Raw genomic sequence first — 17454 nt, forward strand, 5'->3', positions numbered from 1 at the left:
ATCTCTTTAATTAAGCGATTCAAAAGTATAAAATTGCTTTTATTGTATTCAAAACAAAAACAATTATAGAAAAAAGGACTTAATGAATGTATCTATTTTTTCAGCAAATTACGAGGGTCAATCAAAAAATACGAAAACAATGCGACTGTCTATCATATATTTTTCATTAAAGTCAACACTATCAGATTAATCTGTGCACCAACACTTATGTTATTGATGTGCGAAGTTTTAGTCCATTTGATGAAACGGTATTTTTGTTACCCCTTTTTAAAAACAACATGTTTTGTCACCACGGCGCACGGTAACGTTCAAAACATGACGTCAATATTAAACACACACAGTTTTTAGATAAACCCCATCTTTATATCACGCTTAGTCTCTTGTGCCTCTCTTCTTACAATTTAAAATTGCACTGAACCACTTAACATCTTATTTGCACACATTTGTTCGAGAATCATAAGTTAGTTCTTCAAAGTTTTCATTTTCTAACCGTCTATCTCTTGGTTTACTGTAACAATAACCCTGAACGTCGGTTGACGTTACTTATTTTTTTAACAAATATTTACAGATATTCTACTCTCTTTCGGACTGTTTTATATTCAAAATACAATTACCACGACTCCCACAAAATATTTTACAGTTAAACACAAACTTGCAAATAATTGTTGACTTATTTTTTGCACCATTGATCATTTTCACAGCTTGTGTCGGCTTTTTCCTGGGTTAAATCCATTTTGTTTGTACCTCTCGTTGCGCCGTGACGTCCGGCGACGTCGATGTTTTTAGTCAATTCTAAAGAGGACTATCTGTCATTAGTTACTAATATCTGTTCGACAAAACAATATATCCCGTCTTTATTTGGAACATACAATACCGAGACAAAACTTAATTGAAGGTTTCAATATTATTTGATTTTAAGCCCAATTTATAGAGATATTACTTTCAACATTATATGGTTTATTGTTGACATAACACAAATTTTGACCGTGCGCCGTGACCTCATTTTTGCAGGATTAGATTCTAAATAATTCTTAGAAATAAAGGAATTTATTAACTTTTTTTCTTGCAAATTGTTTGAAACTGTTGTTAAATTATGTCTACCAAATTTAGTAATGATATGACGTTAAGTAACATTGCTATGACAAAAGTCTTCGTATTTTTTGATTGACCCTCGTACTATTGCTGACTTCCGCCTTATCACACTTCCAACCGGATAACCCCCATTTTTGAGTATATTAATGCTTCATTTCCGAGGTGTTTTTCTTTGAAAGGCCCGAGGTGTTCCGGATGCGGTGGGAGGAGACATTCAAGGTGGATCTCTACACTACATAAGTGTAGGAGATTTTTGTTGCATGCATTTGTTACTAATAATATGCACAGTATTCAACAATAATAGACCTCATTTTTAAGAGAATTTTTAAAATATCAGTCTGCTTCCAGATAACCCCTTATATGTCAAAATTTAAAACATATCTATTTTAAAACTCTAATGAAAGTGAAATGTTATAAAGTTTGAAAATGAAAAACAAAATAATCATGAATGAAGTTTGTATGATTTTTATTGGAATTTACATAAATATGATACTAAAATATTTAAGAAAATTTGAAAGGCAAACTGCTTGATGAAATCATACAAAAATCTGAATCTATAAACAATATTCGTTATCTTTCTCTTTATCTTTCTTAATTTATCTTTCTCTTTTTTCTTGTATGATTAATATGAGATAGTGATGCTGCGAATTTTCATGAGATGAACTTCAAGAAATAAGCTGTGATTTTGAAAATTATTTTGATTGTTATCTTGTAAATACTGATTTTGTACTTTAAAAATATGGGTTTTTTTTTCACTTTTTCAAATTTGATCTGTTAGAACTTTCAGAGGGCATGCCCTCTTGAAAATTGATTAAATTTCAGCTATAAAACCACAGCTGAATGATCTACACACAGGCTTTGTCGAGAACTCTTTACCATATTTGTTAAACTTTCTGATATTAAAATGTAGTCCAAGCGACTTTGCTTAAGAGGATTTTTTTCCGCCATGTATAGATTCTTCTGAAATCTTAAAGTAATCAACTAACTGAAGATCTGTCATAATATCTAATACCTTTTCTCTGGCCTTTGTGTTATTAACGTTACAATAATTGAATGTATCCAAATCTGGGTTCAGAACAAGATTAAAATCCCTGCATAATATAAAATAATCATTGTCTTAATTAAAAAAAGTATCTCCAACTTTTTCATAAAAACCCGGATTATCTGCATTTGGGCCATACATATTTATCAAAGTAACATGATTGTCTTTAATGGTAGTATCACTAGCCAATAAGTTTCCATCATCGTCCCTCATTTCATTGTGTATTTTAAACTCAAAATTGTTATTAAAAAACAGACTGACACCCCTAGAATTTGACTTAAATGAATTGAAAATACATTTATAGCCCCACTGAGTTTCAATAAGTGACTCAATATCAGGTGTAAAATGGGTATCTTGTAAACACAATAAAAAGTAGCCTTGTTTTTTAGGTCTATTGCTATCCGTTTTCGGCCGTCGTCATGCGTCGTGCGTTAACAATTTTACCTTTTTAACTTCATCTTAAAAAGCTACATGTCCATTTGTTACCATTTTTGATATGAGGCATCTCCATGGTAAGAGGAAATTAAACTAAATTGTGAAATACATGGCTCTACCAGCACAGGGGCACCACAAGTGCGGCCAAATGTGCAAAAAAAGCCAAATTTTCAAAAATCATCTTCTCTTCTTCAACACAGGTTAGGAAAATACTGCTTGCATGGTTATGATGTCCATGAAGCCCTCTACAAAAATTGTGAAATTCATGGCCCCTGGGTCAGGGGTTCTGGCTCTGGGGTGGGGCCAATATGGCCATACAGTAAAAATGTATTGAATCTTAGAAAATATTTTTCTATACTCCCAAATATATTTGTTAAAAACTAAATGCACGATTATAATTTCCATGAAGCCTTCTAACAGAATTGTAAAATTCATGACCCCTGTGTAAGGGGTTCGGGCTCTAGGGTTGGGCCAATATGGCCATATAGTGAAAATATATTAAATCTTAAAAAATCTTCTTCTTTACTCCCACACAGGTGGGCAAAAAACTGGATACATGGTTATGATGTCCACTAACTCCTCTACCAAAATTGTGAAATTCATGGCCCCTGGGTCAGGGGTTCATGACATGGGGAGGCAATATAGTGTTAATGCATAAAATTTTCTTCTTTATTCTCACACATCTGTATGAAAAACTGACTTCATAATTATGTTTACCAGGAAGTCCTCTACTAAAATTTTAAATTTCATGTCCCCTGAAGTATGGGTTTTGACTCTAGGGCAGGGTCAAAATGGATGTATGGGTGCTAATGCATATAATGTTTAAAAATTATCTTCTGTTCTCCCACACACCTGAAAGGAAAACTGAACTCATGATTTTATAGACCAGATCTTTAAGTTTTTTGCCAATATTATAGGTTTCATAATTCTTTTTGAAAGAGTTCAGGCAGCGAGGTGGTCGTCATTAGATTTAGAATTCTTCTACTCCAGAATGAAAACTAATTCCATGCATATGTGAGGCTCCTCGACAAGCTTGTGTATGGGTTATATGCTACTCAGGTGACGTTAAGGCCAATTAGCCTCTTGTTGTAGTAATTAAGTACATCTTGTCTTTTTGAGCTAGTAGCTATGCCCTGACAATTTACAGACGCTATTCTTATGAGATCAACCATTTCTAACAATCACAAAAAGAAAAATTACCACAATTAAAGAAAAACAGAAAATAGATGTCACGGATAATTGACAGACTTTTGGTTGTAAATATATAACTCTTTGTATTCAATTGAACACATTGAGACAGTAGACAAATACAAGGTTGCTAAGTTATAAATTTACCTGTTGTTTAATTGTAGTGAAATAGTGAGGTAAACTGGTATTTGGTAGTACAGACGATAAACACAACATGACGTTCATACACACACGCTTACACACAAATATACATATCTCGATCCCCATCCCAAAAATTTCTAAATTTTCTTAAGATAATGCATTACATTACCATTACATGAGTCACGTAAAGCATTACCTTTACTTTGCTTTGTGATAAGTCGACAAGAAGTTTTAAAACAGCAATTTAAAAGCTGGTTAAAACGGTTTTGTAAATGCACATCAGAGTCGATAAATTTAGGTAATGGGAATATTTCTAGATATTATTCCTAGCCGGTCAATAATTAAATAATATTGACTGGTCATTTTTCGGATGATCTAATATAACAATTACTGGTGATTTTCTGCATAGTATACTACAGAATATAACAATTACATTTATTTTATGTTACAATATAAGCTGCATAAGGTATCTCACCTCTTACGTTTTAATTTCATTTGTGCAGATGATCAATTTATTTTAAACGAATATGATTTTAATATTTAATCATCATAGAAATATTATTTTTTCATAATTACACAACATTCATAAAATCCAATTTAATTCAAGAAACTATTTTTTCGTGCGGAAGGTTTATTTTAAGACAAAAATGACAGAAACAAGCAATTTTATGAATTTTCAATATCTTTTCCTTTTTATTATACTTTATTCATTATTCACACTTTTAACATTTGATAGATTTGAAATATGGTAAGCTCTGTATGACATGTACAAATTTAAATTTTGAGTGATAGACGTTTGACATAAAATCATGTAAATATATAAGAACTTTTTGAAATTTTTTAAGCCAAATTTTGCGAGAATAAAGCAATATATCTTATAAAATTCTTGATATTCAAAATTCTTTCTATCTCAAATCAAAATTGTAACTCTTATAGAAATTGTCCATGTTTAGCGTAAAATGGTAACTAAAAAAGTATACAGCTTCGTAGATATTTTTTTCGTATTTCCTCTATTTAGTGTGACCATTGTGCATAATTAGAAACAATATCTGAATAAATAAGTTTGCTTGATCAAAAATACTGGCAACAAATTTTAATCAGACTGAAATTGCATTTAAGGTAAAAAAAAAAAAAGTCAAATTGAATGGGTCAAAACTCGGCGGGATGACACTAATATACCATCATCTTTGTATTTTTAAGTATGTTCTGTCTACAGATTTCAATGATATTCTTTTCTAGAAATTCTTGATACAAGAACATCGAGCGGGATACCATAAAATCACATCTGCATAATAGTTGACATCCATGAACTTGAATTTAATTTCAAACATCAAATTGGTCAGGAACATTTTCATTTGTTTCTTTAAACAATGAAGATTATTGCAAAAACATTGATCATGTAGTGCTTTTGTTTAATTACTTATTGAAAGTACATATAAATGTTTGTGAAATATGATACCATGTATTGATAACCGTTGAATTCAAGATGTAAACCGCCGAATTTGATGGGCAAGAAAGTAACAGCCAAGCAAAGTATTAGTCATGATGAACTACTAAGTATGAGTGATGAGTTTGCGGAATTCAACACTGTTGATTACTGATTATATACTAAATGTTGTTTATAGTACAAAATATTGTCACCTTAATACTTGATGCAAACAATAAATAATAATGATAGTTTACGTTTGAATGGGCATTCTATACAAGCTATCATGTCGAGCTTGGGTGAGGAGTAATCTTCAATGATATATAGGCGTTTGGTGGTATTTTGAGTCGCATCACGTTTTGCGTTTGGAGTGTCGCTATGTAATGTACAAAACATTAACAAATAAAACTACCTTACTGTCCGATACTAATTTAAACCAGTAGGCCTATATATTTAGAACATTTTTCTCTCCAACCGAAATAGGTGATGCATATCTAAATGATATTTAATGGGACTGAGAATATCCTTGATAGAGGACTACTTAAAGTTTGTTTATTTAGAAGTATATACCTAACAATAAAGATATCATTACCAACCTTCGTCTATTGAAACATAATCTATAACATAACACTTTTCGGCTTTGTGAGGGTATTTTATAGCACTACTCTATCTGAAGCTGACCAATAGATACGGTCACCACTTGTAGTATAGTGGCAGCAAACAAAGAGTCCTCTCTTGAGGAGAGTTATGTACAGATATCGGTACTTCATGCAGTATGGTAGTAGTTCAATATAGATTCCGAATGGATTGTAGATGTTCCATTTATACAGGTAGATGTACTATAAAAATAACGTGCAACTAAATAGCCACATGTCTATATTTTGATACATGTTTCATAGTCTATGTCAATATTGTTTTTAACGGCAAATGTGAGACCTATCATATGGATATACAAAAGATACTGTATTGTATACACAATAGTTGTCATATAGAAGTCATAAGCTGAAAGCTTAACAGACCCTTGTTTCATACAGGAGGTCTACAGGAGGTCTATTTAATATTAACCATTGCACAAGGTCTTCATCTTTTTTAAAATCAAAAATGTAGATCATTGATTTAAACTCCAATAGCTTTATTCATAATCCTTATATCACGACAGTAACACATGCAATGAATGCATAGCGGAACCCCCCTCCTAGAACCCCTTACTTTCATTCTTACCTCCCCCCCCCCTTTTGAAATCATGACACTGATCCTTATTATGCATATTTTGCCACTGAGGAAAATTTTGCAGCTCTAAACTGTCCAGAACTTCCGGTTTAGCGATCGCGATTAGTTACACGAGAAAGCGTGCGCTCCATGTTTCCTTTAAAAAAAAGAAAAAAAAAGCAAAAAAAAAAATAACCCCAAAAACAAACAAAACAAAACAAAAAAAACAAACAAAAAAAGCAAAACTAATGCGAGATATCTCTTTATATTTTGTTGTTTGTACACACCTCTGCAGTAATATTTAATGCATCACGAACCGACAAAAAATCACGGACTGCATGAAATAATCATGACGATGTCAAACTCGAATTCCTAGAAGTAGAAGGCTATTGGGCTTATTCTATAATCTTACGTACTGATGCACATTAACAGTTGTTTAGTTAATTTTGCTTACTTTTAACGACCAATTTTGCTAAAGAAGGATGTATGTAAATAAAACGATAACATGTTTTATTAGTGATTAATGCGGGTTCAGAAGGTAGCCATGTCGTTTTACATTTATTGAATTACCAGAGGCCAAGACTTTCTGATTTTGCAATACTAAGCGTAAACACAAAATAAATCATAAATACAATATTACCGATGAAAATGCAGTCTACGTTTAAATAGTTTTAGTTTCATTTAACATTAAATGAAGATATGGCCTTTGAAATTACTGATTAAAATGATATTACTCGTTTTTTATGCAATAAAATAGACTGATTCTGAATTAGAGTCAAGAATTGCTGGTGATGATAATTTTTGGGAGTTCAGCTGCCTTATGAAATATGTCGATGCAGATTTATGACTAGTGTACTGCGGACAACCTAATGTAACCATTGGTGACGCGACTACGCCCACGCTTGGAAAAACATCAATTTTGTAAGCATTCATATTCACAAACAAAACAGGTTGACAAGACAATTCAAGCTGTTTAAAAGGATCTGATAGAGAAAAAGAAAGAGCTAAGACACACAAAGCTCCCGACTTAATGGTAAACAATGACGGCCGAATTTCAGCATCAGTGTATCTTTGTACTGGTTGTGACTGGATTGGTGACATCGATCAAAGGTAAATGCATGGAAATTTATTAAATAAATTGAATGTAATTTAAGTCCGAAAAAAAATTATGTGACATTTATGAGATTAGATGAATGCTTTTTGTGATTACGACAAATGGAAAAAATATATATAAAAATATTAAATGAGTTTAACGAGGCCGGGTCTAATTTGTTCTGCACTAGATTTTTGAATGAAATTTTTTATATGAATTTCTGCTGATTTAATTATTATTTTAATATAAAACAAAATAAGACCACACCGTTTGTTTAAAGAGTCATCTCAAAGTTTGTTAATTTTTAACATGAGACCCAATGGGATTTTGCTTGAAATGTATCAATTTTGCACATTTTTTTTAAATATTTTTTTTAACTTTTGCCCAAGGGATTTCTTTTTTTGTTCTACATATTAAAGTTATTGCTAAAAGGCATCAAATGGTCAAATAAAAGAAACCCTTTTACCTCCTGGTTTGTTCCAGGGGTCTTATCTGGCGAGCGCAGCAAGAATTACACATACCTTGCATCATTGTCAACTTATAGTTTTATTTAGGTATCAACGAACGTCAAAGAATTTTTGAGAGAGTATTGCTCTACAATAAGTATGCCAAAGGTACTAATTTTAATGGTTATGATACATACAGCGCAACCCCCTACCCAGAGAGAGAGAGAGAGAGAGAGAGAGAGAGAGAGAGAGAGAGCCCGGTACCTGTTTTTTGGTGTGTAATTTCCCATTTTTAAGAGACTCAGAAGATTTGTTACATGCTTCCATACTTTCGACTCAATACGAAGGTATGGAAGCATGTAACAAATCTTCTGAGTCTCGCCAAAGCATATGCGGTACTCAAAACGTGTCTTCAAACTTTAAGTCACCGTAAATTACGAGTTAAAAGTCGGCCATTTTTGGCTTAGCACCACGGGTGAAAACATTAGAGAGCATTATGGGACGTAGACAAAAAAATTTGTTTGATGAACTGTAGGTTTAGCTCGTTCTTTTTCCCGCGCACACTGGTTCTTAGAGCTCGCTTCGCTAGCCGGCGCTGCGCGCCGGCGAGCTGCGCTCGCTATTAAAACATTCAGACATATTTAGGTAATAAATAGATATATATATAACATCACATATTAAGGGTCAATAATATAAAATACATGGATACTGTCTTGAAATATATGAATTAAGCTATATTTAGCCGGGTTACGAAAACGTGACAGAGGGCTAGGCGTGCTGAACCCTCTTCACGTTTTTGACCCGAACCCAAATAAAGCTTATACTTGGAAACATCTATGTTAATTCCACAATTTAATATCAGTTTTACGCATCAGACGAGCTATTTTCAACAAATTTTGCTGAATATCTGCAGTTGAAACTATCACGCAATTGCGTCAACCAAGCAACATGATGACGTCACAATACAAATGAAACGCTGCGCGAAAGCATGCGTACTCGTCCTGTACTCGGCCTCGTTAAATGTATTAAACAGTTAATAAATCTTATTTTCTAAACGCATTTTAAAATCTTAGTTTTTCAATATCATCTATTTAATTCAAAGTATTCTAAAAATATTTTCTAGGTTTTTATTGCTGGTGCCATTTTTCCTGTATCGTTATTATTAACAAAAATCAATGGCCTTTTACTGTAACGCTCAAAAATGGTTTGTATATAAATTAATTTGCTTACATCGTAAGAAGTGATAATTGAAAGCTTTTTTATCGAATATCAAATCCTGTATGTAGCAAACTAAGAAACAATTGGAAAATGAATCGTTGAATGACTTTTTAGAAATGCGTCTGAAGGTATCGGTATGTTTCCAATGTATAGTTGCTACTTAAACTATAGTATAAGTAATGGCTTACTTTAGAGGCAGCTTATACTTCAGTAAATAACAAACTTTATAAATGTATCCCTTTTTAGCTGCTTAAACAATTGTAATCTGCCTGGCATCCAGAAAGACGAAATCATTTTCTATATCTTAAGGTAGAAGTTCAAAAGTTCAAAAACATTGATCTGCCCCGAGGACTTAAATCTTCCAGAACTTAGATATAGGATCTACTCTATAATATATCTTTCGTAATATGTCATTGACGCTAAGAGTAAAATACCAATTAGGCTCTTTGATACGTTCAGCTCTCTGTAAGAAAATCATTTCTGTTTTGTAAGGTGTTGGTTATAGGCATGCTATAATGTTTTTATGCATTAATATTAAATGAATATTTTGACATCTATCATCATTATCCGATAATTGGAATTAAGAAATATTGACTTCAAGAAACACATTTTCGAATAGAAATGATGTTAAGACATATTTATTTTACTTTATATCATTGATCTATCTGAACATGAGAGGGAAGTTAAGATAGTATGTAAAACTAATTGTTGTGTCTGCAGACTTCAAGCACATTGTCGGTTATTGATTTCGTTAATCTTTCATAGAACAATTAAAGCCAACCCATTTATATAATATTAATCATATGTGCTCGTAAAATTAAGCCATTGTTGCCGAAGATCAAATATAAAACAACAATTGGTGATCTTTGATTGTGTATTGTAATGGAGTATTCATACACCTGAGTAAGCAATCTTGCCTTGGACGACTTCATTTTTGGTATTGACATGCCGATCTTTGTCTCACTAAATATCATTGAATAAGATAAATACCTGCTTTTCCATGCCGTAACATGATACTTATTTTGCCGTTTATTCGGATGAATTTGAAATAATTATATATATGTATATTCATTACAGTCTTCCGTTTCCAGCGGAAGACCTTGTACTGATTTTGATGGTAATTCTTCATTATTAAGGTCTTCCGTTTTCTTTCTTTCTTATTTTTTTCTCCATTTTTGTCGGCAGAATTTCTCAGAGATGGTTGAATAGATTTCCCTGAAATTTTCAGGGATGATAGAAAATGATAATATATCGAGGCATTTTTTTCATTTTTTAAATGCAATGTGAAATAACCAAAAATAATCTACTTTCGGTGAGATATCTCGATTATCTCAGGAAGTTTTTTAAAAACATATTTTGTACCCGCAAGATTTCAGAAACTGTAAGTGATCAAGCCATGAAACTTTCACTAATTATAGAAATTTGATTGAAGATGTGTTTCAACAGTTTCATTTTGTATTCCGTCACTTCCGGTCCACAACGGAAGAGTTTAAACAAATCAAGCTGTTTAACTGTTTTCATTTGATAGTTTTATTTACTTCGATGAATAATAATGTAAGATAGGCAAGTAAACAAGAAATAGTAAATTTAATTTTCATTCAGCACTTCCGTTTGTCCGTTTCCTGCCCCGAGACAAAAAACTTTATTTCAACGAGATCTCAAAAACAGTAATAACTTTAACAACTTAACTTTCTGGGATGATAGACCTATGTTTGTACATGTGTATACTCTATTTTGTTTTATCCGGCGTAACTTCCGGTCGTCATAGGAAGTTAACCAAAATTTGAGGTATTAAAAATACTTTTATTATTTAGTGGAAGTAATCTTTTAGCAATAGAAATACAAAAGGTCATCTTCTCATGGTTTAATAAAAGAGAAATAAAAGAGGAAAGACAGAACAATGTATGAAAATATGTTTACTATGTTATGTTTGATCCGGCATATCTTCCGGTCGTCACAGAACTTACTGGAAATTTTCTTTACAGAATATATAACATTCATTTTCTTTTTACAAGAGGAATGCATTTTTGTAACATATTGATACATGAGAAACAGAAGACCTTTTTGTTGCTATAGCAACAAGAGTCTAGTTATTATTCTTCTTCTAGACGTTTTAAAACCCCAATCACTCATTTGTTTGTCATTCGATTTCATTCAAATTTTTATGGTATATTGTAAATTGAATTATGTTTCTAGAGCACAAAAAAATTTGAAATCGCAACTTCCAGTTTTGAGTTATTCCGCTTTTTCTAAATTTTTAGGGGCATTCGTTTCCTGACAAAGGCCCCGAAATGGTCAATAGCAAATAATTCAAATTTAAAAATCTCTATTATTGACATATTGAATATTGTTCTATGATTTTTGTATTTTATTTTTTCCAATTAAACCACTCGAATTATTTAATCGAAATCTATGTTTTAAAAATAGCTAAATTTTACTCATGTTTTAGCTTTGTAACTTTTTAGTTTGGAATATTTCCCAAATACATATCGAACAAAAGTTGTGCATAATTGTACGGGCTTTCATTTGAGACCATACAAAAGGGGCTGGCCCCTTCAATAAGGGATCTAGGCACCTGCAAAAGCTTTGCTTTGTAACTAAAAAACGGTAAATATATCGATATTGCTGTCGCAAAATTTATTCTTCAATATATTATCAATCCAATTGTAATTTAGTATTTTGGATAATATTGCATAAAATGAGAGTCAAAAGCTTCACATGAAAAAATGTATACCCGCTTTCATTTTGCAAATAGACAATAACTCCCTGTGCATAATATTGTTTTAAAGTCGCAATCAATACTTTTCTTGTTTACATTGGAATCTACAAATCTATCAAAATACGTTTTAGTGCATCATCGAAAGAAGTAATATTCCTTTCTGTAAATAAGGTTATTTAGTGCCAAGTTACATAGCGGTGTCTCTGTGAAATAGCACCATCTGGTGTAAAATTTAGACGCTCACTTTTGCATAAACTATCCCGCTGATCTTTGATAGCTAATTATTATTTTGAATGTCCAAGTCTACTCGTATCATTAAATAATTATATCAGGCCTATATAGAAATGTAAGAGATGCCATTAATTTTGACTATTTACTAAATATTGACACCACGCAACAATTTCAAACTTGAACATAGTCTTCAAAAAACTTAAAAAGATTTGAATACAGAAGTTATCTTAAAGAAACGGTTACCTTTTTCTTAGGCGGGTTCGATCTCTTTTTTAAGGTGGAATGCTGCAATAAAATTTTAATTTATGGATCTTTAGATTATCACATCGGAAGTAAGATTGCGTTGTTCATGATTTATTAGATATCTATAGTATGCATTTATTCACATCAAATTTTAAACTTTACATTGCGGTACTTGCAACAACAAAAAAAAGATTTTCTGCCTTTTCGTAAAAAAAAAATTGTATAAAATAATTAAGGGCATATATCCTTCTCTAAACAACGCAATCGTGCTTCAGAAATGATACTCTAACGATCAATAAAATGAATTGTTGGTGTAGCATTCCACCTTAAAACACAATTCCTGACATGAATCATGAGTACAAGTACATATAGCAATGCTTGCTACCCATTGAAAATTTAACTCGCCATTAACCTTCCTCCTTAAAGAGTTTTTATAACAATATAATATAGCGGTCATTAGATACTCCACAAAATAAATTAAACTTAAAGCTCTTTGACATCGTTGCAATTGATAGCTGCTTCTTCAATAAAAATGGATCTCGTTAATTCACTTACCTTGTCATTGGTCATTTACAAAACTATTTTCATAAAATTATTTGAGTTGCGTTAACAAGTTCTCTGAAGAGAATATAAAAACGATGCTTGCGTTTCGGATTGACAGCATCTATGTAGTTTTTGGAAATCAGGTCCTCCAACAATTTGTTGGAATTCCCATGGGTACCAATTGCTCTACATTGTTAGCAGACCTATTTCTATATTTATACAAAGCAGATTTTATTCAAAGACTTGTACATGAAAAAAGGAGATTGACTCGCTGTGACTTTCAAATCGAGGTATCTCGACGACGTATATCAATTAACAATGGTTATTTCCATTCTTACGTCGACTCGGTATATCCCAGTGAACTTGATATAAAAGATACCACATATTCTGAATCATCTGTTTCATATTTAGATAGATTACTAGAGAAGGACACTAATGGTAACCTTACAACAAAACTTTATGATAAATGTGATGACTTCAATTTTGTATCGTCAATTCCCCTTACTTATGTAGCAATACAACTTCATCGTCTGCATGAAAAATGACAATAACTAACTGTCAACCATCTCAAAAGTCAATAAAACTAAATATAAATTCAAACAGAGCAACATGGACCTCTAACTTTCGAAAAGATGATTGTTGATAGTCCTGTTTTATCAACTTGTTTGTCAGTAGCTTGCCTCGCATTAGAAACTGTTCATGCGAAGATTATGCCCTTGTGTATCGAATTGACTGATAGACAAACACAGCATATGCAGGTGATGAAGGTATATTGCTACATGTACATAGGTAAGGAAAGTTGACCATAGAAAAATTGAAGTCATCGCATTTATTATAAAGTTTTGTTGTTAGATTACCATCAATGTCCATTTCCAGTAAAATATCCAAATATTACACAGATGACGCAGACTCAGTGGTATCTTTTATTTCATGTTCACTGGTATATACTGTATCGACGTAACTCTGGAATTAACAATTGTTAATTGATAATACGTCGATATACCTGAATGTTGAGTTAAAGGCCACAGCGAGTGATTTATTTTATTCATTTACAAATTTTGAAGAAATTCTGCTTCATAAGAATACAAAAATAGGTCTACAAACAATGAGGCACAATTGGTACAGATGGTAATCCCAACAGATTAATTTTGGAGTTTTATGGAGGTTTTTTCGCTCAGTTGATTTGGTACGCAAAGGGCATGATGTGCGTATGATCAAGTCTAGACAATCAACTGGCAAATACTGTGGAATCATTTAAATTCGTGGGGGCCAATTTTCGTGGAGTGTGACTTTTTTGCTCATTCGTGGGGATGTACTTTCGTGGATACGTCGGTTACTGTTTCAGTAACAAAGATAACTCTATCTAAAATTGTTTTTATGATGTCCATAAAGCCTTCTACCAAAATTATGAAATTTACGGCCCCTGGCCCAAGGGTTCAGGAACTAGGGAATGCCAATATGACTATACAGTAAAATGTATTAGATCTTAGAACATCTTCTTCTCTACTCCTGAATATATTTGTTAAAAACCAAATGCATGGCTATGATGTCTATGAAGTGTTCTACCTAAATTGTGAAATTCATTACCCCTGGGACAGGGGTTTAGGCCCTAGGGCGGGATCAAAGTAGCCACATGGTGAAAATGTATTAAATCTTAGAGAATCTTCTTCTTTACTCCCACACATATGGGAAAAACTGAATGCGTAGTTATGATGTCCACAGTCCACAAACTCCTCTACCTAAATTGTGAAATTCATAGCCCCTGGGTCAGGGGTTCAAGCTTTGGGAGGGGGGGGGGGGGCAGTATGGCCAAAAAGTGTTAATGCATATAATGTTTAAAAATCTTCTTTTCTACTCTCACACATCTGTAAGAAAACCTGACTTCATAATTATGTTAAATAGGAAGTCCTCTATTAAAAATGTAAATTCAAGGACTACTCCAACACTTCTGAAGGGAAAACTGAATTCATGATTTTGTAGAACAGGAAATCCTCTACCAATTATTTTTAAATTTCATGTCCCCCGAGGTAGGGGTTCAGAATCTAGGGAGGGGCCAAACTCTCATATAGTGTATAGGGTTGGGATTCTTAATGCAGGGTGTGGCTAAAAGCATGGTCATTTAGTGTTAATGTATAGAGAATGTTTAAAAAAGGTCTACTGACATACTGACTACTGAATAAAAACTGACTGCATATTTAGAGAAAAAACATTAAGTTGTCATCTTTTATAATATTTCATGCCGCCTACATGTAAAGCAAGTATTTTGGCTGGGTGGGGGTATATATTTGTCTTGTTATTTATTTTGCTCAGGAATTTCAATAAAAGAAATGAGATGATTCACATACATGTGTATTCAGAAAAGAGAAAGAATGAAGCCGAGTATCAAAGTTAAGATATTGTGCAAGTTAATTGAGTTATCTTCTATTGCTTCTACATAATGGAGTTATTTTACCTAACTTCTTCATAATGAAGTTATTAATCATTAAATATAATGTAATTAAGAAATTTTATGATAAAAAAAACTATGCAAGTATTTTTATGTATTGAAACAAAAACAGTTTAGAAAACAAAACAAAAAACGTTAATAGTAAAATATTAATTGGTTAACCAAAACCACTGATAAACAGTACATGTAAAAATCTATAAATGTATAAATACCAGATGGTGTTATCTCAAAGAATATAGGATGAAAATTCGGAAGTTGGAACTGATGTAAAAAGAATAAAAAAATCAGATATTGGAACAGTTGTTTGACAGAAGCTTTAATGTTATCTAGCTATATTTAAATGCCCACAGGGAGAGTTTCTGTCTGCCCCTTGGGATGGGGAATAGGAGGGTTTTTTTTAAAACATATATACTAGCCACCTTGTCTTTTGGGGGTTTTTTTCAACTATTTTCTTGTACCTTTTTAATATCAAGTCATGCACTCTATTATGATCTTTATAAGTTTTTTGCTAAAATTATATGTTTCATAGTCCTTTTTGATAGATTTCAGGCAGGGAGGTGATTTTCATTACAATATTATAATTGGTTTACTCCAGAATGAAGCTTAATGAAAAGCATATATGAAACTCCTCGACAAGTTTGTGTATGGGCTATGGTACGCAGGTGACCGTTAAGGCCTATTGGCCTCTTGTTGACTTTTAAATTTAGAAGAAACATTAACTATACCCATTTCAACCATTCTATACATTACATAAAGAAAAACAAATTGAGAATTTTGAGCTCAAATCGCGTCTAAGTCCTTATCAAACCTTTTAGCTATTTACATCATCAGACTCGATATTTTTTCAAAGATATAAAAACCTACTGCAATGTCTATTAATATACATTATACAGATACTTAACAAAATCATCGATATTAGATTTAAAATTGGATCTAGCAGCTGGTTTTTTTTTCATGATAAAGAAATATGGAAGATGGTATATGTATTTTTTTTAAATGAGAACAAATATATATTGATTTTTTTTCTCGATTCAATGATACTGGATTTAATTCATTCATATTTGATTTGATTTTAATGGACGTATCATTCATTAACCATCAACATCTGAATTCATGTGTGTCAGTCTATTCCCTACTCTCAGGTCACATTCAGAAATCGATTTCAAAAAACTGTACTTAAGGTACGTTACAAATAGCCCAAATTGTCAGTGTAAACATTTTAATGTTTTAACTTTAAATATAATTCATACTTTTTAAACGATTAAACTTGATATTTGCGTGAACATTTTTTTAATAATAATACTCAGTTAAATGTACATAGGAATATATTCAAAAGTTAACAATTTCTGTAAAATGATGCACATGATTCCTGTATGTGTCATCAAAGAAAATGTATTTACCAATATATCTCCAATATATCTAATGTCTGTCATTCTTTAATAATCCACTTCACTTCATCTTATGTAAAGATGAACTTTGAAAAAAAAAATGAAATATGATATTGAAGACAAAGTTTAAAGCAACTTAACAGAAAATAGCTTTATATTATACATTGTACATGTAGCATTAGTTTCAAATAGAACGATAACGTTACGGTTATCAACTTCCAATGACCATGACTCGGGAAAGTTTGCCAAAAGGATAAATTAAATATAGACGAAAATGCTATAAAGTCGGGATTTTTATCAATCTTAGTCTTAAAAAATAAAGATTAATTATCAGAGCAAAATTGTTTAGAATGAAAAGTCAATTGGTTTATATAAGCGAGTGAAAATAAACGAAATTTATTTCTTTGACATACATCAACAGGTTTTAATTCCTATCAGTTGAAAAACGTTAAAGAAACCAGTCTACACATGACATAAATTACTTAAGGATTTTATTTTCCTTCTTTTTAGCAATAAATGTCTTTGAATTGATCTACATCACATGTCTATAATTATTGTTTTATTGTGAATTTATTTCGATTTTTTTTCAGCCTC

This window comes from Magallana gigas, chromosome 6, assembly GCF_963853765.1.
Source record: "Magallana gigas chromosome 6, xbMagGiga1.1, whole genome shotgun sequence".
Taxonomy (NCBI): domain Eukaryota; kingdom Metazoa; phylum Mollusca; class Bivalvia; order Ostreida; family Ostreidae; genus Magallana; species Magallana gigas.